This window comes from Lathyrus oleraceus, chromosome 4, assembly GCF_024323335.1.
Source record: "Lathyrus oleraceus cultivar Zhongwan6 chromosome 4, CAAS_Psat_ZW6_1.0, whole genome shotgun sequence".
In the NCBI taxonomy this organism is placed as follows: Eukaryota; Viridiplantae; Streptophyta; class Magnoliopsida; order Fabales; family Fabaceae; genus Lathyrus; species Lathyrus oleraceus.
The window spans coordinates 121,878,707-121,903,332 of NC_066582.1; the positions used below are offsets into that span (position 1 = coordinate 121,878,707).

The 24,626-nt window shown below is 38.1% G+C and overlaps 2 non-coding genes across 2 annotated transcripts; one reads left to right on the top strand and one right to left on the bottom strand.

Moving 5' to 3' along the window:
* Positions 1–7,171: 7,171 nt before the first annotated feature.
* On the bottom strand, positions 7,172–7,278 carry LOC127077724 (small nucleolar RNA R71). Its single transcript, XR_007787503.1, has one exon. It is a non-coding gene; the product is annotated as a small nucleolar RNA R71 (small nucleolar RNA).
* Positions 7,279–20,009: 12,731 nt separating this feature from the next.
* Positions 20,010–20,116, top strand: LOC127077998 (small nucleolar RNA R71). Its single transcript, XR_007787751.1, has one exon. It is a non-coding gene; the product is annotated as a small nucleolar RNA R71 (small nucleolar RNA).
* Positions 20,117–24,626: the final 4,510 nt, after the last annotated feature.

Here is a 24,626-nt window from a genome sequence, read left to right on the forward strand (position 1 = left end):
GGTCACCAGCAGGTAGTCCTTGGTTCAGTCATCAACAGTGTTTCCCTAGTGGAATTGTCTGAGCAAAGCCCGTTTGTTGTTTCCTCCTGAACAGAGTGGTTGATGAAGACATTTATCTTTCCATCCCCAGCGGAGTAGTGTTCCCTTCTCCTCGACAGATATGATTTCTCCGGCAGTGCAAGGAATTTGTAGGTTTTGGAACTTTTGATTGGTGGTTATTCCCCACAGAGCTTCATTTATCTCTTTGATAACTTCCCTAGTAGAGTTGATTCTACAGCGGATCTTACCCATGAGTAGGTTCCCCAGCCAAGACTTTGCCTAATTTCAGAGTGGCGTGGGAACTTCTGAGGAAGACGTGTTGATTCCTTCCCAGTGGAGTGATTGGTCTCCTTTCCCTGCAGAGATTTTTGTTTCCTGGCAAGCATGACAATGGTTCCCAAAGCTCCCATTCATCAAATATGCCTCCCAAGTATCTCAAATCATCATTTTGATCAAAGCAAACCAAAGGACTTGAGGATTGTTTCCCAAGGAAACCCTAATCTATATATTCATCAACTATGCCTTGCTCATGAAGCAACCTCAACCCATGATCAAATACAATCAATGGAAGTTATTAAATTCATTATTTCATGCATATTTGAACTTATGTGAGTGTCCTCAATCATCAATTCATCAAGATATGAGGTTTGGACTTGAGAAGTTGATCAGTCAATTTATCTAACTATTTTGAAGTACACTGAGACCTAACTTTTGATGTGTTTGTCAAATGGAGATGACCCCAAGAGAAAAAATGTTCTTAAAAACCATATGAACAACTTTCATGTTAATCAAAAATTTATTTTAAGCTTGGAAGGTCATCATCCATTTCAAGACATTATAGGTCATTTTGACTGAAACCCTAATTTTGGGTCAACTTCTCAAGAACATAACTCATTCATTTTTCATGATTTTGAGGTGGGATAAAATGAATTGGAAAGTTTAAGATGTCTACTTCAATTGTTATGTTGAACAAAGTTTCAAAATCCTAAAAGAAATACATGTGATAATGAAAAACATTATAGGTCACTTTGGACCAAAAGCATTGAAATATGAAAAAGTCCAACTTCAAGTGCCCATAACTCCTTCATAAAAAATCCAAATGATGTAAAAGTTAAGTCCAAATTGATTGTCTTGAAACGATCTACAACTTTGATGTTGAAGGTTTTGTCATTTGGAGCTTGCATCATTGAAACAGAAGGGCTTGAAGTTTGTCCATTTTTGAAATTTTCACATATACATGTTTTGCACCCTACACTTCATGATCAATTTTCACCAATTTCCAAATTTCAAATGAAGATTTGGTCAACATAACAATTGATCCTCATGCCAAAATCTTTCCAACCATTACCCATAAGGCTATCTTTCATTTTTGGAAATGCCATTTTCGAAGGGATCAACATATTGGTAAAATTTTGGAAACTCATTAAAAATGCATTGCATGAGCTCAGCACACATAATCTGCACGTCCATCTTGATTTCATTTAGCATCAACTTGCAATTCCAAGTGGAATTGGGCCCTCCATGCGCCTGTACAGGCCCATTCATGGAGGCCCTTTCCATCCATGCACATGCTTTTGATCATGCACTCAGCCATCTCTTGCTATAAATAAGTGCTTCAGGCTTCTCATTTACACAACCTAAGGGCGCCTTACATGCTGCACGAATCATTCCTCAACCATACTCAAAGGAACTCACCTTTTCTTTTAAATTTTTCAGATCTAAATTTCAATTTCCTTGATTGATTTTTAGATCTACAGTTCCTAAGCCTTGTTCACCTTGATCCATAGAACACACTGCAAGCTTAAGCATCAAGAGATCATGCTCTCAAGTTCTTCATTTCAGAGGTTTACTTCAGAATTTGTTTTCTTCGAATCTCTTTGTATATAGCATATTTCTTGTTGTTGTTGGGTTGTCTGAAGTCCTCTCCATAGAGGCAATCATTTTGTGCTTTTAATTATTGAAATCCAACAAGTTTCAGTTGAACACCACAAAATTCAAGCTCTAATTCCTCTTTCTATGGAAGCCTAGAGTAGAATTGGTTGGCACTGGGGTGATGTACATCACCCCAACTTTCATTTGATACCAGGATTGTGGCATTTGGTGGAGTTTTATTCTCTACAATTTTTGACCGGCGCCGGAAGTTGGCCGGAGAAGACGGTGGTGCACACCACCATCTGGTCTCCAGATTAAATCATGGCCGTGCATTTTATTTTCCAGATTAGATCTGAGCCACTCAATGTTATAAACTAATTAATGGCAAGGTGTGATTGCATTGACTCCAGTGTTTGGTAGGCGCGCATGTGTGATCCGTGTGATTCGCCAGCTCATTTAATGAGCTTCATCCAACGCTCCACGTTTATTTTCCAGATTAGATCTGAGCCACTCAATGTTATAAACTAATTAATGGCAAGGTGTGATTGCATTGACTCCAGTGTTTGGTAGGCGCGCATGTGTGATCCGTGTGATTCGCCAGCTCATTTAATGAGCTTCATCCAACGCTCCACGTTTTTTGCCATTTTTATTTTCTGATTTCATTTTCTTTTATTTCTTTAATTCCATTTCATTTTCAAAAAATCATATTTCCTTCATTATTGGTCCAAAAAATATGAGACCAATTGCATTTTTCTCCTCTTAAATTCTAGTTTCTAAAAATGATTTTTAATATTTTTTATTGTATCATTTGATATTTTTTGTGAATTTTCTCTATTCTGGTTATTTTTAATTCATTTTAAATAGTTTTTGATATTCAAAAAATACAAAAATATTTTTCCAACCTATTTGAATTATGATAGATCTATGAAAAATATTCTCATCAATTTATTAATTGATTTGAGATTTATTTGAGATTTTAATTCAATTAGGTTATTTTTATACATTTTAATTGATTAAAAATAGTTTCTGACTTCTAAAAATGCTGAAATTTTTTGTCAAACTTAGTTTGACCTTGTTGAACTTAGGATAAGTCACTTGGACTTTTCAAAGTTGATTTGAAGTGAATTTGAAGTTTGACCTTTCTTTATTATTTTAATTCAAGTATTATTTTACTTTTGAAAAATACCAAAAATATTTTATTTGTTTCTTGACTTTTAATCTTCATCTTGCTTCTGTTTACTCTTGTTTGACCTTGATCTCATATATCTTTGGTCAATGCTTGTGGATTACTTCATTTCATTTCCATTAATGCACTTTATTCATCATCATCATCATCATCATCTTCTTCTTCTTCTTCTTCTTTTTTGATCAATGAGTTAAAGATTGGTGGTTAGCCTTGATGTATGGGAGGTTTAACCTTCCTTGATTCAAATCTAATTCATCTTGATCATGTATCAAGTGAATGGCTTTGCATTAAGGATAGGTTGCTTCCTAATCAAGCAAAAAACCTAAATCAATACAAGATCATTTCTCATCTTCTTTTGGCATGGCAAGTTGTAGGAGTTTGATACACTAATCAAGATCTTTAAATTGTGTTGTTGCCTACATTATTATTGACCGACCTCAGATAGTTGTGACTTCTACATAAGTCCAATTACGATTGCTTAACATAGCTCTAAATTGCCTTATGGCACACTAATACTAACCATTAACCATTAACCATTAACATTTAATTCTTGCACTTTACATTTATGCAATTTACTATTCTTGCACTATTATTCATTTGCTTTTACCCTTTGCTCATTTGAGCACATGTTTATGTTAATGCAATTTGCCTTTTGCTCACTTGAGCACATAATTGTGTATATATTATTGTGCTTGTGCTTTTGTTATGATTGTTGTGGACCAAATGCAAAATGGACAAAAAAGACTTAGATTCTAGGATATTCCCTATGCAAAAATGGAGTAAAAAGGCCTTAATGTTGAAGATGAATTAGAAGGACCAAATCTCTAAACTCACTCTTGTCCATTCTTGATTTGCTTCATGGAACCTTTTGATGTGTGTTCTTTTGTGCTAGGGGATTCCTATTTGAGCCAAATTGAAGAACCTTTGTCATGTGCTTCTAAAGTGAAAGATACAAGAGCCATTGGAAGATTCCTAAGAGCTTTGTTTGCTTGATTGATTGCTTGAGTATACACTTATTTGCTTGCTTATTCCAAAGGACGTGAGCTACTTGGATCATCAATATGATCTCAAGAGAGGAACTCCATTTGTGGTTCTACTTCTTCTCCTTCATCTCTTGTATGATTAGGACTTTAGCCATTCTTCTTCTTCCCTCCACTCTAACCCAAGCCAAAACTTTTATGCAAACATTAACACTTATTTTCCAACATTAGAAACCTAAGCATTATGCTTTTGATTTTCAAATTTTCTTTTCATAACACTTATTTTGAATTGAATCCTTAAGTCAACTTTGACCATATTTTGTAAATACTTTTCATTGGTAAATATAACTCATTCAAATGTTTTTGTGGTTTCAATAGCCACTTTCTTATCAAAACTTTTCATAACCTTTAACTATTAGGTTTGAGTTATCCTTGAGGTAGATGTAATACTCACCTATATCCTTAGTGATGGACAACGAGTCTTCCATGCTTATTATAGGGTTAACCCCTCACTAGCATGTTGAAGCTATCCTCACATGGTGGATTTGTGGTTTTAGGTTGAGTTTTCTCCCTTGGATTACAAAAGACCTTAAGGATTTTGGACCAATCAATTCACCAACTTGTTTTGAGATTTTTACCCCGAACTACGAGGTTTTGATCCTAATCTTTTTTAGGATGGTACATAGGCAGTGGGTTTATCCATTCAAACACAAAATTGTAAATAACTTGTATATTCTCTTCTCATCTCCCCAATCATGTTTGCATAAATAAATTTTCACAAAAATACCAACCTTGCAACAAATGTGAAAAGGGCTCCCTAGGAGTACCTAGGATGTTTTGGGTGCTTAAAACCTTCCCATTGCATAACCAACCCCCTTACCCAGATCTCTGACTTTTATATTAGTTTTTGATTCGATAAAACTTCTCGGTTTTTGTTCGCTTTCTAACCTTTCCTTTGGATAAATAGAAGTGCGGTTGCGACTCGACTTGTATGGTTTACTTTTGATTTAGTCAATAAATCTAAAGGTAACGAATACCCCGCTACACGGGCGCCATGGACTTGTGGCGGGCGCCACAAGAGGAAAAGTTTTCCCTCCCAATTTCAAACTGAAGGGCATCCTTATCATTTCCATTATTTTACTTTCCTATAAATACAAACTTGTTTTCATTTGTTTAAGCATCCAAATTTAGAGTAGATGCAAACTTAGAGCAAACTTAGTTTCACTTAGGCATATATTCAGTATTTTAAAGTGGTAATCGCTTCGCATTGGGGTGTTACCACAATTGTGTAATCAAGCATGTGATTGAGTCTGTAATCGAGTTTAGAGCACTTTGAAAGGAAGTTAATCCTGCCACCATTTTCATTTCCGCTTCGCATTTTATTCAACCCTCCGATTGGAGCAGGTTTTTATTGCCTTACCTTTATCTATTTATTTCCCGCACTGTCTTTACTTTATTTATTTGCCGCATTGTCTTTACTTTATTTATTTCCCGCACTGTCTTTACTTTATTTATTTCTCGCACTGTCTTTACTTTATTTATTTCTCGCACTCGCTTTACTTTATTTATTTCTCGCACTCACTTTACTTTATTTATTTCTCGCACTCGCTTTACTTTATTTATTTATTGCACTCGCTTTACTTTCATTTATTTTCCGCACTCGGACTACTTTTATTTACTTTCCGCACTCGCACTACTTTCATTTATTTTCCGTACTCGCACTACTTTTATTTAAATTAAAATTCACCTTTACTTTACCATGTATAACTAAACCTATAAGGTTAGAATGTAAGGATCGTAATTGAACCGATAATCCGTACAATTGTTCGTAGAAACACTTAAGGGCTATTTTAACTTTCAACTTAAGTTTTCCCGCACTTAATTTCCGTTGGGTAAGATCGAAAGCTGTCCAACGTCTATTTAAACTTAGTTGTTTTTAACTATTTCAAATACAGCGAAAGCGCTTTGTTTAGTTCATTAGGAGTTTTTAACTTAAAAAGAAAAGTGATTTTAAAACTATTTTCGGACGCGTTTATAAGTTTAGAGTCTGGTTCGTGAGAACCTCTTTTGGTTTAGAAATCCAGGTTAAAATACTTTTCAACTTAGTCAAGATACTATATTTCTTAAAAATAGGTTTACTACTCTAATGCAATGCGCGCCTTTTTATAAGTGACAATAAGAGGGTTTGATTAGGGACTACAACTCGGTTATGAATACGCGAAAGCGACAGTTCCTGTTAAATTGGTTCTTTTCAAAGTAGGAAACACTACCCATAAGTAGTTCTATTAGCAAGTACTTGGATTATTAATTGATTATGTGAATTACATTCGAGCATGTCTTTAGTAATTGAAATTTATTTAATACTTTACTTTTCATTGCACACTCTAAAAACCCCTATTTTGATTGCCTTAGATAAACACCATAAAAATAGATAATGATAGATTGACACTTGGTCTCTGTGGATTCGACAATCTTTTATATTACTCTGACGCGTTCGTATACTTGCGGAAACCACGCACCAAGTTTTTGGCGCCGTTGCCTGGGACCAATTTCGTCAAATTTCATACCATGTTGTTATATCGTTTAGACTTAGGTTATTACCCACCGGTCAATGCGAAGAACTCACAGCACCAGAAGCTTAGTATACCCTCTGGCGGAACCTGAACGTTACACTCACGCACGTTTATTTTTCCATAGAATTAGGAAAGCTATGGCCGAAGATCAAAACTAAATACCTCTTAAGGACTTCGCCCAACCATCCAACGAAGAACCTAGTTCTAGTATAGTAAACCCAACCATTCCAGCTAATAATTTCGAACTTAAACCCTCCCTGTTGCAACTAGTGCAACAGAGACAATTCGCAGGTCTCGCTACTGAGAACCCAAACCAACATTTAAAAATCTTTCTCCAATTAGCAGACACTTTTAAAACCAATGGAGCTTCTCCTGAGGCAATCCGTTTAAGATTATTCCCTTTTTCCCTTAGAGATAAAGCCCTATCATGGTTAGATTCCCTTCCACCCAATTCCATTACGACTTGGGATAACCTTAGAAGAGTTTTTCTTGCTAGATACTTTCCCCCAAGTAAGACCGCCGTTCTTCGAAACCATATAACTAGATTTACCCAGAACCAAGGAGAATCGATGTTCGAAGCTTGGGAGAGATATAAAGAGTTGTTAAGAGCATGCCCACATCATGGTTTAGAAAATTGGTTAATCATTCAAACTTTCTATAATAGACTTCACAATAACACTAAGATGACCATCGACGCTGCCGCAGGCGGTGCACTGATGAACAAACCTTATCCTAAAGCTAGTGCCCTCATCAAAGATATGGCTCAAAACCATCAATCATGGGGAGTCAAACGAGCGACAGTTGAGAAGAAGGAAGAAGCCCAAGGAGGAGTGCATGAACTAAGATCTATAGACATGATGCAAGCTAAAATGGACGCATTAGCCCTCAAAGTCGAGCATATGTGCATAAACCCGAATACTGCAGCCGCAGTTTCGTCGGATTGTGAGATATGTGGAACCAGAGGACACCAATCTGCAGAATGCAGTCTATTAAATGAAACCCACTCTGAGCAAGTGAACTACACCCAAGGGAACCCATATTCGAATACATATAACCCTGGATGGAGGAATCATCCAAACTTCTCCTATAAAAACAATAACCCTATCCAAAATAATGCACCTCCGAGACAACCTGGTTATCAAGCCCGAAGACCAAATCAACCTATGCAACCCGTGCCACGAAAGCCGAGCCTTGAGAAAATTATGGAAAATTTTATCACTACTCAAACCCAACAAAACAAAGAGTTCATGAACCAAAACATTCACGTTAACGAACTGATTACCCAGTTAGGAACCAAGGTTGACCAAATAGTTACTCACACCAAGATGCTTGAAACCCAGATCTCTCAGGTAGCTTTAAACCAAGCCCCTCAGACTACACCTGGAGGACAGTTCCCTGGACAACCTCAACAGAATCCGAGAGGACAAGCCAATGCCATTACCCTACGAAGTGGGAACGCTTATGATGAACCACCAAACCCAAGATTGAGTGAACCTGAAACTTCTAAGGAATATATCAAACCCACAGACGAAGTAAAGGAACCAGAGGAATCTGAAAAATAGGAAGGTCAAGAAGGAGAAGAACCTAAAGATAAATCTTACGTACCAACCCCGCCATATAAACCGCCTATACCATATCCGCAAAGACTCAAACAAACCCAGATCAATAAACAATATCAAAAATTTATTAAAGTTATAGAAAAACTTCACGTAGAAATCCCTTTCACATAAGCCATCACCCAAATACCTTCTTATGCAAAGTTTCTCAAAGACATCCTTACCAACAAACGTATACTTGACGATCCGAAACCCTTGGAATGTAATTCTATTTCCGAGAATAAGTTAGCCAAAAAAGATAAAGATCCTGGAAATTTCTCCATTCCTTGTCTTTTGGGAAGTCATGTCATCGAAAAAGCTTTTCTAGACTTAGGAGCTAGTGTGAGCTTAATGCCTTTAGCGGTTTGTGAGAGGTTAAACTTAGGAGAATTACAACCTACTAAGACGTCACTTCAGTTAGCTGATAGATCTGTTAAGTATCCGATAGGCATTTTAGAAGATGTCCCTGTTAGGATAGGTAAGTTATTTATCCCTACTGATTTTATTGTCATGGGCATCAAAGAGGACAATGATATACCAATCCTTCTAGGTAGACCATTCTTGTCAACTGCAGGAGCCATAATAGATGTCAAGAGAGGAAAGTTGACCTTTGAGGTAGGTGACGAGAAAATAGAATTTATACTTTCGAAATTTATTATGGCACCTGTGATGGGAGACGCATGTTATGCCTTAGATATCATTGATGAATGAGTTAGGGAATTAGAACAAGAAGAAATCATAAAAACAATTAAGTTACCATAAACTCTCATAATGGAAGATGATGACTTTAAGAAACCCTACATCGATGATAACCTTTACCAATGTTTATCCCTTACCCCAGATCCTATGCCATGCCCTAAGAAACCAACCTTAGAACTTAAGGAACTGCCTAAGAGTTTGAGATATGAGGTCCTCGATGAAGAGATGAACCGTCCAGTTATAGTCAGTGCTACCTTGAGCCAAGAGGAAACGAACCAACTTTTAGAAGTTTTACGAAGATATCCCTCAGCCTTAGGATATAATATCTCTGACCTAAAAGGTATAAGCCCATCCGTATGCATGCATCGGATTTCGCTCGAAGAAAATTCAAAACCCTCCAGAGAACATCATGGAAGAATAAACCTTATAATGAGTGATGTTGTTAAGAAGGAAGTTCTTAAGTTACTTGAGGCAGGTATAATCTATCAGATCTCGGATAGTAAGTGGGTGAGCCTTGTGCATGTAGTACCTAAAAAGGGAGGCATCACAGTCGTGCAAAACGATAAAGGCAAACATGTAGCAAAACGGTTAGAAGGAGGATGGCAGATGTGTATAGATTATAGAAAATTAAATAAAGCAACCAGGAAGGATCATTTCCATTTACCATTTATAGACCAGATGTTGGAGCATCTAGCCAGACACTTTTACTTCTGCTATCTAGATGGATACTCTGGATTCTTCCAAATACCTATCCACCCTGATGATCAAGAAAAAACTACCTTTACAAGCCCTTATGGAACTTTTTCCTACAGACGAATGCCATTCGGCCTCTATGAATATTCAATTTGAATTATTTAGTCTTATTCTATTTAGAATAATTATTCTTTCGATATTCGGATAGATAGAGTATTTTATAGAATTCTTTTTTTTCTTTCCCTTGAAATTTTCGTGAAAAGGGAAAGAAAAAAAGAAAAGCATCCATTGTCATGCCCCAACTACTTTCCAACGCTGCATGATGTCAATCTTTGCAGATTACCTAGATGGTATCAAGGAAGTGTTTATGGATGATTTCTCGATTTGCAGATTTGATTTCCATAATTGTCTTGCTAACCTTGAGAAAATCCTGGAGAGATGCGTGGAGGTAAACCTCGTGCTAAATTGGGAAAAGTGTCATTTCATGGTAACCGAAGGAATTGTTTTAGGACATATAGTTTTCGAAAAAGGTATAGAGGTAAATAAAGCTAAGATAGAAGTTATAGAAAACCTAAAACCACCCAAAACTATCAGAGAAGTCCGATGTTTTCTTGGACACGCTGGATTCTACCGGCGTTTTATCAAGGACTTCTCCAAAATAACTAAACCCTTAACTAGCCTTTTAATGAAAGATGCTAAATTCATTTTCAATGAAAAATGTAATGACGCATTTAATCTTTTAAAGCAAGCATTAGTATCAGCACCTATTATGAAACCCCCTGATTGGTCAGAACCTTTTGAGATAATGTGCGATGCTAGTGATTATGCGGTTGGAGTCGTTCTAGGACAAAGGAAAGATAAAAAAAATTACATGCAATTTATTATGCTAGTAGAACCCTAGACGCTGCCCAACTTAACTACGCAACAACTGAAAAAGAATTACTCGCTGTAGTCTTCGCTATAGACAAATTTAGATCTTATCTAGTAGGAGCAAAAATTATAGTTTACACCGATCATGCTGCCATTCGTTACCTATTAAGTAAAAAAGATGCCAAGCCCAGGTTACTCCGATGGATTTTGTTACTACAAGAGTTCGATTTAGATATAAGAGATAAAAAAGGCACTGAAAATGTAGTAGCCGATCACCTTTCTAGGCTAGAACATCTAAAACCAGACTTAGTACCCATAAATGATGATTTCGCCTATGATAGACTGATAGCTAGACTAGAAACCATTGAAGACGATAGCCTAGGCCCTCATGAGCGCTTCCAAAATTCCTTAGCAGTAAGTAACGTACCATGGTTTGCAGACTTTGTTAATTACCTAGCTGCTGATATCGTACCCCATGATATTGACTACCACCGCAAGAAGAAGTTCTTCAACGATGTGAGAAACTTCTATTGGGACGAACCACTCCTTTTCAAAAGGGGTAAAGATGGCATTTTTCGCCGTTACGTTCCAGAAGAGGAGGTAAAGAGTATAATTGAGCATTGTCACTCTGCACTCTATGGTGGACATGCGAGCACCTCTAAGACATACGCCAAAATTCTTCAAGCTGGCCTATTCTGGTCTACCATGTGGCGTGATGTCTATGCTTGCATTGTCAAATGTGATAGATTGCAACGCACTGGAAACATTTCAAGGCGTGACGAAATGCCTCTAAGAAACATTCAAGAAGTAGAACTCTTCGACGTATGGGGTATAGATTTCATGGGACCTTTCCCACCATCCTTAGGAAACATGTATATCTTAATAGCTGTAGACTACGTGTCTAAGTGAATTGAAGTTATAACTGCACCCATGAATGACACTAGGGTGGTGATTAAGCTATTTAAAAACTACATATTCCCTAGATTTGGAACACCACGTTTAGTCATAAGCGATGGAGGATCACACTTCATATCGAGGATATTTTATAAACTTTTAAGAAAATATGGAGTTCGGCATAGAGTATCAACACCATACCATCCACAGACTAATGGCCAAGTAGAAGTATCCAATAGGGACATAAAACAAATCCTAGAAAAAACTGTTTCTATCTCTACGAGAGACTGGTCTCAGAAGCTTCAAGAAGCATTATGGGCCTACCGAACCGCTTTCAAAACCCCTATAGGAACTACTCCCTACCAACTAGTTTATGGAAAATCCTGTCACTTACCTTTCGAATTAGAGCATAAGGCCTATTGGGCCATTAAAACCTTGAATTTAAACTACCTGACCGCAGGTGAAAAGCGTATCCTTGACATTTGATGCGTTTGTAAATCTTGATGTTCGCAAGTGTACGAACGCGTCAGAGTAATATAAAAGATTATCGAACCACAGAGACCAAGTGTCAATCTATCGTTATCTATTGTTATGATGTTTATCAAAGGCAATTAAAATAGGTGTTTTTGTGGTGTGCAATTGAAAAGTAAAGTTTTAAAATAAATTTAATTAATAAAGACAGGGTCGAATGTAATTCACATAATTAAATGATAATTCAAGTACTTGCTAATAGAACTACTTATGGGCAATGTTTCCTACTTTGAAAAGAACTAATTTAACAGGAACTGTCGCTTTCGCGTATTCAGAACCGAGTTGTACTCCCTAATCGGACCCTCTTATTGTCACTTATAAAAAGGCGCGCATTGCGTTAGAGTAGTAAACCTATTTTTAAGAAATATAGTATCTTGACTAAGTTGAAAAATATTATAACCTGGATTTCTTAACCAAAAGAGGTTCTCACGAACCAGACTCTAAACTTATAAACGCGTCCGAAAATAGTTTCAAAATCTCTTTTCTTCTTGATGTTAAAAACTCCTAATGAACTAGACAAAGCGCTTTCGCTGTTTTTGAAATAGTTAAAAACAATTAAGTTTAAAAAGACGTTGGACGGATTTCGATCTTACCCAACAGAATTGAAGTGCGGGAAAACTTAATTTGAAAGTTAAAATAGCCCTTAAGTGTTTCTACAAACATTTGTACGGATTACTAGTTTAATTACGATCCTTACATTCTAGCCTTATAAATTTAGCTAGACATGGTAAAGTAAAAGTGCATTAAAATAAATAAAAGTAGTGCGAGTGCGGAAAGTAAATAATTTAAAGTGAGTGCGGAAAATAAATAATTTAAAGCGAGTGCGAGGAAATAAATAATTTAAAGCGAGTGCGGGAAATAAATAATTTAAAGGCGAGTGCGGGAAATAAATAAAGTAAAGCGAGTGCGGGAAATAAATAAAGTAAAGCGAGTGCGAGAAATAAATAAAGTAAAGCGAGTGCGGGAAATAAATAAAGTAAAAGCGAGTGCGGGAAATAAATAAAGTAAAAGCGAGTAATAAAAACCTGCTCCAATCGGAGGGTTGAGTAAATTGCAATGCGGAAAAGAAAATGGCGGCAGGATTAACTTCCTTCCAAAGTGCTCCAAACTCGAGTACAGACTCTATCACAGACTCAATTACACAATTGTGGTAACACTCCAATGTGAAGCGATTACCACTTTATAAAACTGAATATATGCCTAAGTGAAACAAAGTTGCTTCTGATTTCGCCTTGTTCCAACGTTCGGATCTTCGTCTGCTCTAAGTTTGGGTAATTGTAAAACTGAATTCGCGTTTCTATTTATAGGCAAATAAAAAAGGTTGAATTTACTTGGATGCCCTTCAACTTGAAAATAGAGGAAACCGTTTTCCTCTTGTGGCGCCCGCCACAAGGCCATGGCGCCCGCCATAAGCACAAAGTGGGGCGCCTTAGTGGAAGTGGTGGGAAAACGTGGGAGTTGATGGAAGTTTGAATTGGACACGTCATGGCTTGGACTGTGGCGCCCGCCATGGGGTAGGCCATAAGAGCAAAATGCTGATTTTTAGGGTTTTTGGCTCTTTTTCGCTCCTTTTCTCGATCGGGGCTCCTATTAAGGTAAAAACCTGAAAACAAAGGAAAACACAGTAATAACACAATAAAGCGATAATAAAATAACTAGAATGCATGCGAAATCGGAGTCGAAAATACGTAAATTTTAGTGTGATCAAACTCTCCCACACTTAAACCTTTGCTTGTCCTCAAGCAAAACATTGAAAAGCTTATAAAAGAAAATTTGTGAAAACGAGTGCTTCAGGTGAAAATTCTAAGTTCAAGTCGGGATGCAGTGATAGGTACTAACTGAGTGAACTAAGGGTATCATGATGACACTAATCCGAAAATACGGACATAAACTTGATTTCTATATTAACCAACCCATATCATCCCACAATACCTAGGCCTGCCTCTTCATCTTTTTTTATATCCTTTTCATTCAGGCGCAATCACATTAAGCTCGTTATTCGTACATACTTCATAGTAGAGTGGCCTGTTAGTGATTATGATCAGAGGATGGGATTTCTGGCACATAAATATGTGTAAATCCTTTTATTGGACCCAACTGTAGTTGTGGGGGATCAGATCGTAGTCCGTCCTACCGAGTTCAGTGCCAGATACCTCTGAACCAACTAACAGTGAGTACTGTTTTTTTTTTCTTTTTGTAGCAATTTTTTTACAATTCTTTGGTTTAAATGACTTTGTGAGGGTCACCTATACCGGAGTTGCCTTTTTGCTTTCTTTTTTTGTTTTTTGTTTTTCTGGATCATTCACCTATTTGCATCGGTCCCCTACGTAGAGGATGCGTAGGCCGGAGCTGACTGCTGAGATAAACTACTAAGGACTTATACGGAAATGATGATTAAGGCCATGGTATATGGGGTTTCGGGAATGATTCCTATATTTACAAAGTCTATGGTGCTAAAACAGATACTGATGTTTCGCAAAGTTCTCTCAAGTCACCGCATCCTTACTCAAAACATGTCCTTAAAACCTGAAAACTTTCGAAATAACACTATTTTCTTTTGCAAAATTTTTTGGTGAGGCTAAAGGTATGGGGAGGTAGGATTGTACTAAAGATCTACTGTATTTGGTGACTCGTCAGACTCATGCATTATACTAAAAAGCAAAATAAACAACTAAAAGGAAATAACAATAAATAAACTATCTAAAAAAAACAGCAAATAAAAACGATAAAGGAAAAGCGAGAGAACAATAAAGAAAAGACGATAGAGTCTCCTCCCACACTTAAATCGAACATTGTCCCCAATGTTTCGAAATAAGATAAGGAAGATTTACCTGGCAACCTATTGCTGACCACTAGTGCCCTCGCCATCCTGAGGTGGACGACGAGATCGGGTACGACGACGATCTCTCTGATCCATCCTCGCCATCAGGGCATCCTGAGCGGTCCTCACATCTCGAAGGTTACCTATAATGGAACCTTGAGTGGCTTCAATTACTGCCATGTGTCTCTGGTGGTATTGTTGCTGACGGGCTTGCGTATTTGTAATCACTTGCAGAGACTGTAGAATAGTGTCATAAGACCTGTCTGACCTCCGCTGCGATTCTTGCATGAAGTTCATATTATCCGTCATTCAAACTTTAGTCTCAATGCAAAATAAGAGAAAATAAAATAAAAAATAAAAATAAATGTAAATAAATGCAAAAAAATAAAAGAAAGTAAAATGAAAAGAAAAACCATGGGTTGCCTCCCACACAGCGCTTGTTTAACGTCATTAGCTTGACGGTTAGAATTTATACACCTGTAGTAGTGGTAATTGGTGGATCAATCAGGGTATGGCTTGAGTAGTATGTTGGAATGTCTCCTCCTTCGTAGAGCTTCAGTCTTTGTCCATTTACAAGGAATGGACTACAGGTATCGTTCTTGATTTCTACGGCTCCGGATCTTAGAATCTTGGATACTTCGAAAGGACCAGTCCATCTTGAACGTAGCTTTCCGGGGAAAAGTCGTAACCTAGTGTTGAAAAGGAGAACAAAATCGCCTACATTGAAGTTTTTCTTTACTATTCTTTTGTCATGATAGGCTTTTGTCCTCTCTTTATATATTTTTGCATTTTCGTAGGCAGATTGCCTAAGCTCTTCTAATTTATGAATGTCCAGGATACGCTTTTCTCCAGCGGCTAAGTAGTCTAAATTCAAAGTTTTAATGGCCCAATAGGCCTTATGCACTAATTCGAATGGTAAGTGACAAGATTTTCCATAAACTAGTTGGTAAGGAGTAGTTCCTATAGGGGTTTTGGAAGCGGTTCTATAGGCCCATAATGCTTCTTGAAGCTTCTGAGACCAGTCTCTCCTAGAAATAGAAACAGTTTTCTCTAGGATTTGTTTTATCTCCCTATTAGATACTTCTACTTGGCCACTAGTTTGTGGATGGTATGGTGTTGCTACTCTATGCTTAACTCCATATTTTCTTAAAAGTTTGTCAAATATTCTCGATATAAAGTGTGATCCTCCATCGCTTATGACTAAACGTGGTGTTCCAAATCTAGGGAATAGATAGTTTTTAAATAATTTGATTACTACCCTAGTGTCGTTTGTGGGCGCAGCTATAGCTTCAATCCACTTAGACACATAGTCTACAGCTACTAAGATATACCTGTTTCCTAAGGATGGTGGAAAAGGTCCCATGAAATCTATACCCCATACGTCAAAGAGTTCTACTTCCTGAATGTTTCTTAAGGGAATTTCATCTCTTCTTGAAATGTTTCCAGTGCGTTGGCATCTGTCGCATTTGACAATGTAAGCATAGACATCGCGCCACATGGTAGGCCAGAATAGGCCAGCTTGAAGAATCTTGGCGTATGTCTTAGAGGTTCTCGCATGTCCACCATAAGGTGCAGAATAACAATGCTCGATAATATTATTTACTTCTTCTTCTAGGACGCAACGGCGAAAGATGCCATCTTTACCCCTTTTGAAAAGGAGCGGTTCGTCCCAATAGAAGTTTCTCACATCGTGGAAGAATTTCTTCTTGCGGTGGTAGTCAAGATCAGGGGGTACTATATCAGCAGCTAAGTAATTAACGAAATCTGCATACCAGGGTACGTTATTTATTGCTAAGGAATTTTGGGAATGCTCATAAGGATCTAGGTTATTGTCTTCAATGGTTTCTACTCTAGCTATCAGTCTATCATAGGCGAAATCATCATTTATGGGTATTAGTTCAGGTTTTAGATGTTCTAGCCTAGAAAGGTGATCGGCTACTACATTTTCAGTGCCTTTTTTATCTCTTATATCTAAATCAAACTCTTGTAGTAATAGAATCCATCGGAGTAACCTGGGCTTGGCATCTTTTTTACTTAATAGGTAACGAATGACAGCATGATCGGTGTAAACAATAATTTTTGCTCCTACTAGATAAGATCTAAATTTGTCTATAGCGAAAACTACAGCGAGTAATTCTTTTTCAGTTGTTGCATAATTAAGTTAGGCAGCATCTAGGGTTCTACTGGCATAATAAATGGAATGTAACTTTTTATCTTTTCTTTGCCCTAGAACGGCTCCAACTGCATAACCACTAGCATCACACATTATCGGGCGGTTTCATAATGGGTGCTGAGATTAATGCTTGCTTTAAAAGATTAAATGCGTCATTACATTTTTCATCGAAAATGAATTCAGCATCTTTCATTAAAAGTCCGGTTAACGGTTTAGTTATTTTGGAGAAGTCCTTAATAAAACGCCGGTAGAATCCAGCGTGTCCAAGAAAGCTTCGGACTTCTCTGATTGTTTTTGGTGGTTTTAGGTTTTCTATAACTTCTATTTTAGCTTTATCTACCTCTATACCTTTTTCGGAAACTATATGTCCTAAAACTATTCCTTCGGTTACCATGAAATGACATTTTTCCCAATTTAGCACGAGGTTCACCTCCACGCACCTCTCCAGGATTTTCTCAAGGTTAGCAAGACAATTGTGAAAATCGAATCCGCAAACCGAGAAATCATCCATAAACACTTCCATGATACCATCTAGGTAATATGCAAAGATTGACATCATGCAGCGTTGGAAAGTAGCTGGGGCATTACAGAGGCCGAAAGGCATTCGTCTGTAGGCAAAAGTTCCATAAGGGCATGTAAAGGTAGTTTTTTCTTGATCTTCGGGGTGAATAGGTATTTGGAAGAATCCAAAGTATCCATCTAGATAGCAGAAGTAAGAGTGTCTGGCTAGACGCTCCAACATCTGGTCTATAAATGGTAAAGGGAAATGATCCTTCCTAGTTGCTTTATTTAATTTTCTATAATCTATACACATCCGCCATCCTCCTTCTAAACGTTTTGCTACATGTTCGCCTTTATCGTTTTGCACGACTGTGATGCCTCCCTTTTTAGGTACTACATGCACAGGGCTCACCCACTTACTATCCGAGATCTGGTAGATGATACCTGCCTCAAGTAACTTAAGAACTTCCTTCTTAACAATATCACTCATTATAGGGTTTATTCTTCTCTGATGCTCCCTAGAGGGTTTTGAATCTTCTTCAAGCAAACTCCGATGCATGCATACGGATGGGCTTATACTTTTCAGGTCAGAGATATTATATCCTAAGGCTGAGGGATGTCTTCGTAAAACGTCTAAAAGTTGGTTCGTTTCCTTTTGACTCAAGGTAGCACTGACTATAACTGGGCGGTTCATCTTTTCATCGAGGAACTCATATCTCAGGTTCTTAGGCAGTTCCTTAAGTTCTAAGGTTGGTTTCTTAGGGCATGGCATATGATCTGGAGTAAGGGATAAACATTCGTAAAGGTTATCATCGATGTATGGTTTCTTAAAGTCATCATCTTCCTTTATGGGGGTTGATGGTAACTTAATTGTTTTTATAATTTCTTTTTGTTCTAATTCTCTAACACATTCATCAATGATATCTAAGGCATAACACGAGTCTCCCATCACAGGTGCCATAAGAAATTTCGAAAGTATAAATTCTATTTTCTCGTTGCCTACCTCAAATGTCAACTTTCCTTTCTTGACATCTATTATGGCTCCTGCAGTCGATAAGAATGGTCTACCTAGAAGAATTGGTATATCATTATCCTCTTTGATGTCCATGATAACAAAATCAGTAGGGATAAACAGCTGACCTATCCTAACAGGAACATCTTCTAAAATGCCTATCGGATATTTGATAGATCTATCGGCTAACTGAAGTGACATCTTAGTGGGTTGTAATTCTCCTAAGTTTAAGCTCTCAGAAACTGCTAGAGGCATTAAGCTCACACTAGCTCCTAAGTCTAGAAAAGCCTTTTCGATGACATGATTACCCAAAAGGCAAGGAATGGAGAAATTTCCAGGATCTTTATCTTTCTTTGCTAATTTGTCCTCGGAAATAGCATTACATTCCAAAGGCCTCGGATCGTCAAGTCTACGTTTGTTGGTAAGGATGTCTTTCAGAAACTTTGCATAAGAAGGTATTTGGGTGATGGCTTCTGTGAAAGGGATTTCTACATGAAGTTTTTCTATAACTTTAATAAATTTTTGATACTGTTTATTGATCTGGGTTTGTTTGAGTCTTTGGGGATATGGTATAGGTGGTTTATATTGCGGGGGCGGTACGTAAATTTTATCTTTAGGTTCTTCTCCTTTATCTCGACCTTCCTGGTTTTCAGATTCCTCTAGTTCCTTTACTTCGTCTGGGGGTTTGGTACATTCCTTAGAAGTTTCAGGTTCACTTAATCTTGGGTTTGGTGGCTCATCATAAGCGTTCCCACTTCGTAGGGTAATGGCATTGGCTTGTCCTCTCGGATTTTGTTGAGGTTGTCCAGGGAATTGTCCTCCAGGTGTAGTCTGAGGGGCTTGGTTTAAAGCTACCTGAGAGATCTGGGTTTCAAGCATCTTGGTATGAGTAACTATTTGGTCAACCTTGGTTCCTAACTGAGTAATCAATTTGTTAACATGAATGTTTTGGTTCATGAACTCCTTGTTTTGTTGGGTTTGAGCGGTGATAAAATTTTCCATAATTTTCTCAAGGCTCGGCTTTGGTGGTACAGGTTGCATAGGTTGATTTGATCTAGGGGCTTGATAACTAGGTCTCGGAGGTGCATTATTTTGAATAGGGTTATTGTTTTTATAGGAGAAGTTAGGGTGATTCCTCCATCCAGGGTTATAGGTATTCGAATATGGGTTCCCTTGGGTGTAGTTCACTTGCTCGGGGTGGGTTTCGTTTAATAGACTGCATTCTGCGGATTGGTGTCTTTGGGTTCCACATATCTCACTATCCGACGAAACTACGGCTACAGTATTCGGGTTCGTGCACATATGCTCGACTTTAAGGGCTAATGCGTCCATTTTAGCTTGCATCATGTCTATAGAGCTTAGTTCATGCACTCCTCCTTGGGCTTCCTTCTTCTCAACTGTCGCTCGTTCGACTCCCCATGATTGATGGTTTTGAGCCATGTCTTCGATGAGGGCACTAGCTTCAGGATAAGGTTTGTTCATCAGAGCACCGCCTGCGGCAGTGTCGATGGTCATCTTTGTGTTGTAATGAAGTCCATTATAGAAGGTTTGAATGATTAACCAATTTTCTAAACCATGATGTGGGCATGCTCGTAACAACTCTTTATATCTCTCCCAAGCTTCGAACAACGAGTCTCCATGGTTTTGGGTAAATCTAGTTATATGGTTTCGAAGAACGGCGGTCTTACTCGGGGGAAAATATCTAGCAAGAAAAACTCTTCTAAGGTTATCCCAAGTCGTAATGGAATTGGGTGGAAGGGAATCTAACCATGATAGAGCTTTATCTCTGAGGGAAAAAGGAAATAATCTTAAACGTATTGCCTCAGGAGAAGCTCCATTGGTTTTAAAAGTATCTGCTAATTGAAGAAATATTTTTAAATGTTGGTTTGGGTTCTCGGTAGCGAGACCCGCGAATTGTCTCTGTTGCACTAGTTGCAATAAGGACGGTTTAAGTTCAAAATTATTGGCTGGGATGATTCGGTTTACTATACTAGAACTAGATTCTTCGTTAGATGGTTGAGCGAAGTCCTTAAGAGGTCTTTGGTTTTGATCTTCGGCCATAGCTCTCTTAATTCTATGAAAGAATAAATGTGCGCGAGCGTAACGTTCAGGTTCCGCCAGAGGGTATACTAAGCTTAAACTTCCGGTGCTGCGAGTTCTTCGCATCGACCGGCGGGAAATAGCCTAAGTCTAAACGATATAACAACAGGAAAATGAAATTTGACGAAATTGGTCCACGACAACGGCGCCAAAAACTTGATGCGTTTGTAAATCTTGATGTTCGCAAGTGTACGAACGCGTCAGAGTAATATAAAAGATTATCGAACCACAGAGACCAAGTGTCAATCTATCGTTATCTATTGTTATGGTGTTTATCAAAGGCAATTAAAATAGGTGTTTTTGTGGAGTGAAATTGAAAAGTAAAGTTTTAAAATAAATTTAATTAATAAAGACAGGGTCGAATGTAATTCACATAATTAAATGATAATCCAAGTACTTGCTAATAGAACTACTTATGGGCAATGTTTCCTACTTTGAAAAGAACTAATTTAACAGGAACTGTTGCTTTCGCGTATTCAGAACCGAGTTGTACTCCCTAATCGAACCCTCTTATTGTCACTTATAAAAAGGCGCGCATTGCGTTAGAGTAGTAAACCTATTTTTAAGAAATATAGTATCTTGACTAAGTTGAAAAGTATTATAACCTGGATTTCTTAACCAAAAGAGGTTCTCACGAACCAGACTCTAAACTTATAAACGCGTCCGAAAATAGTTTCAAAATCTCTTTTCTTCTTGATGTTAAAAACTCCTAATGAATTAGACAAAGCGCTTTCGCTGTTTTTGAAATAGTTAAAAAGAATTAAGTTTAAAAAGACATTGGACGGCTTTCGATCTTACCCAACGGAATTGAAGTGCGAGAAAACTTAATTTGAAAGTTAAAATAGCCCTTAAGTGTTTCTACAAACATTTGTACGGATTACTGGTTTAATTACGATCCTTACATTCTAGCCTTATAAATTTAGCTAGACATGGTAAAGTAAAAGTGCATTAAAATAAATAAAAGTAGTGCGAGTGCAGAAAATAAATAATTTAAAGCGAGTGCGAGGAAATAAATAATTTAAAGCGAGTGCGGGAAATAAATAATTTAAAGGCGAGTGCGGGAAATAAATAAAGTAAAGCGAGTGCGGGAAATAAATAAAGTAAAGCGAGTGCGGGAAATAAATAAAGTAAAGCGAGTGCGGAAAATAAATAAAGTAAAAGCGAGTGCGGGAAATAAATAAAGTAAAGGCGAGTAATAAAAACCCGGTCCAATCGTAGGGCTGAGTAAATTGCAATACGGAAAAGAAAATGGCGGCAGGATTAACTTCCTTCCAAAGTGCTCCAAACTCGAGTACAGACTCTATCACAGACTCAATTACACAATTGTGGTAACACTCCAATGCGAAGCGATTGCCACTTTATAAAATTGAATATATGCCTAAGTGAAACAAAGTTGCTGCTGATTTCGCCTTGTTCCAACGTTCGGATCTTCGTCTGCTCTAAGTTTGGGTAATTGTAAAACTGAATTCGCGTTTCTATTTATAGGCAAATAAAAAAGGTGGAATTTACTTGGATGCCCTTCAACTTGAAAATAGAGGAAACCGTTTTCCTCTTGTGGCGCCCGCCACAAGGCCATGGCGCCCGCCATAAGCACAAAGTGGGGCGCCTTAGTGGAAGTGGTGGGAAAACGTGGGAGTTGATGGAAGTTTGAATTGGACACGTCATGGCTTGGACTGTGGCGCCCGCCATGGGGTAGGCCATAAGAGCAAAATGCTGATTTTTAGGGTTTTTGGCTCTTTTTCGCTCCTTTTCTCGATCGGGGCTCCTATTAAGGTAAAAACCTGAAAACAAAGGAAAACACAGTAATAACACAATAAAACGATAATAAAATAACTAGAATGCATGTGAAATCGGAGTCGAAAATACGTAAATTTTAGTGTGATTAACATTCATAAACTAGAAGAACTCAGGCAATCTGCCTACGAGAATGCCAAGATATACAAAGAGAGAACAAAAGCCTGGCACGACAAAAGAATAGTAAAGAAAAACTTCAATATAGGCGACCCTGTTCTCCTCTTCAACTCTAGGTTACGACTCTTCCCAGGGAAGCTGCGCTCAAGATGGACTGGCCCTTTCGAAGTATCCAAGATTCTGAGATCCGGAGCCGTAGAAATGAAGAACGAAACCTGTAGTCCATTCATTGTAAATGGACAAAGACTGAAGCTCTACAAAGGAGGAGACATTCCAATAGTCTACTCAAGCCACACTCTGATTGATCCTCCGATTCCTACTACTACAGGTGTATAAATTCTGATCGTCAAGCTAATGACGTTAAATAAGCGCTGCTTGGGAGGCAACCCATGGTTTTTTATTACTTTTTTGCATTTATTTATTTTATTTTTAATTTTTATTTTTATCATATTTTCATCGAGACTAAATATATGAATGGTTTGTATTTTCAGGATCCCTTTTCCTAACTTTTACAGGATGCAGGACTTCGACGATATGCACGTAGCCTATAGAGATGATGCTCAGAGAGAGCACTACATAGCTCTTTACCAGCGCCCTATGGAGCCCACACGCTATCCAGATCAGCATTGCATGGAAGCCCTGGGTATCGAGCCGAGTATCCGATTTCTGAGCCACCAGCTCCATTGGGACGAGTTCGCTGATGACCTGAGTAACACCTACAGGAACTTGACATTGGAGTTCCTCAGTTCATTTGATTATGACCCGTACTCTAGACCAGATGGGTATGCTGCTTTCAGGCTCTTTAGAGTTGAGTACTCTTTCAGCCAGAAAGAGTTCGGTGACCTATTGGGTTTCCAGACCACTCCTGACGCTATCCCTGAGACACCTATGGGATATTTTCTGGGTAAGGAGGTGGAAAAGTTCGGGAGTGATATATTAGGTGGAGGGAGTCAGGATCCTTCTACGCAGTTGTCTCAAGCTATACATAACCCTGCTTTCAGATACTTCCAGATGATACTGGCACACTCCTTTCTAGGAAGACCGGATACTGATACGTTACTAAGTGAGGAGGAGATCTTCCTACTTTTTTGTGCATCCCAGTCTCGCCTAGTAGCATGTGGGAACTTTCTGTTATGTGGCCTCAACGGTGTTTCCAGATCGACCGAAGGAGTCATTCATGTAGGAGGGATCATCACACAGATTGCCATCACTTTAGGTCTATCTCGCAAGCTGTTACATCTCCGGACCTACTGTGGATACACTACCATGGATATCGACTTTTGCTTGACCAGAGGGTTGATGAGGAGATCCTCCTTCTACCCAAGTCAGTTCAGATTGTTGGTCGATAGTGAGGCGATTCATTATTTTACACTGCCTGATCCTATGTTGGCTAGTGTGCATGATCCAGCTAACTGGAGTTATGCCTTGGAGGGTCAGGGAGAGACTATCGAGGAGCCGAGATCCCCACCTATTGCTGAGTATACCCCTACACCGCCTTTGCCCAGGATCAATGTATTCTCTAACAATTTATCATTGCAGACTCCAGACATCCGCACCCAGATCGTAGAGTGTCGTCGAGAGATTGCCGGGCTTAGACAGGAGGTGGCTGACCTCACCTTACAGATGGGAGTATCTGATCTCACACACGCTACCGAGGCTGACTGTCTATACCAGGAGATCGCCGAGCTTCGCTAGGAGATAGCCATGCTCCGTGGATCTACTCAGGAAGACGAACCCCCTACTATATGATCTTACCATCTCATTTTATTTTGTCTCATTTATGCTTATATTTTTCACATTTACATAACTTATTTTATATCATTGCATCTGGGATATTTTCTTAACTATGTTAGCACATTGATATTTACACATTTATATATATATGTTTTATGTTTGTTTATTATATTTATATTTTTTATTATAGTTTAGTTATATTAATTGTTTATTTATTTTTTAGTCTAATGTTTAAATTTTATTTTTATAAAATTATGCAAGCCTTATGTCACTAGGAAAATACAATGCAAATGCTATCCGGACCCCCCAACCAAAAAGAGAACGAGAAGCTCAAGCCAAATGACCAAAATCCGGCCCAGCCGAATTTTGCCTTGTGGCGCCCGCCATAGATGCTGTGGCGCCTGCCACAACGTCTGTATAAGCTCGGGGCAGACTCCTATTT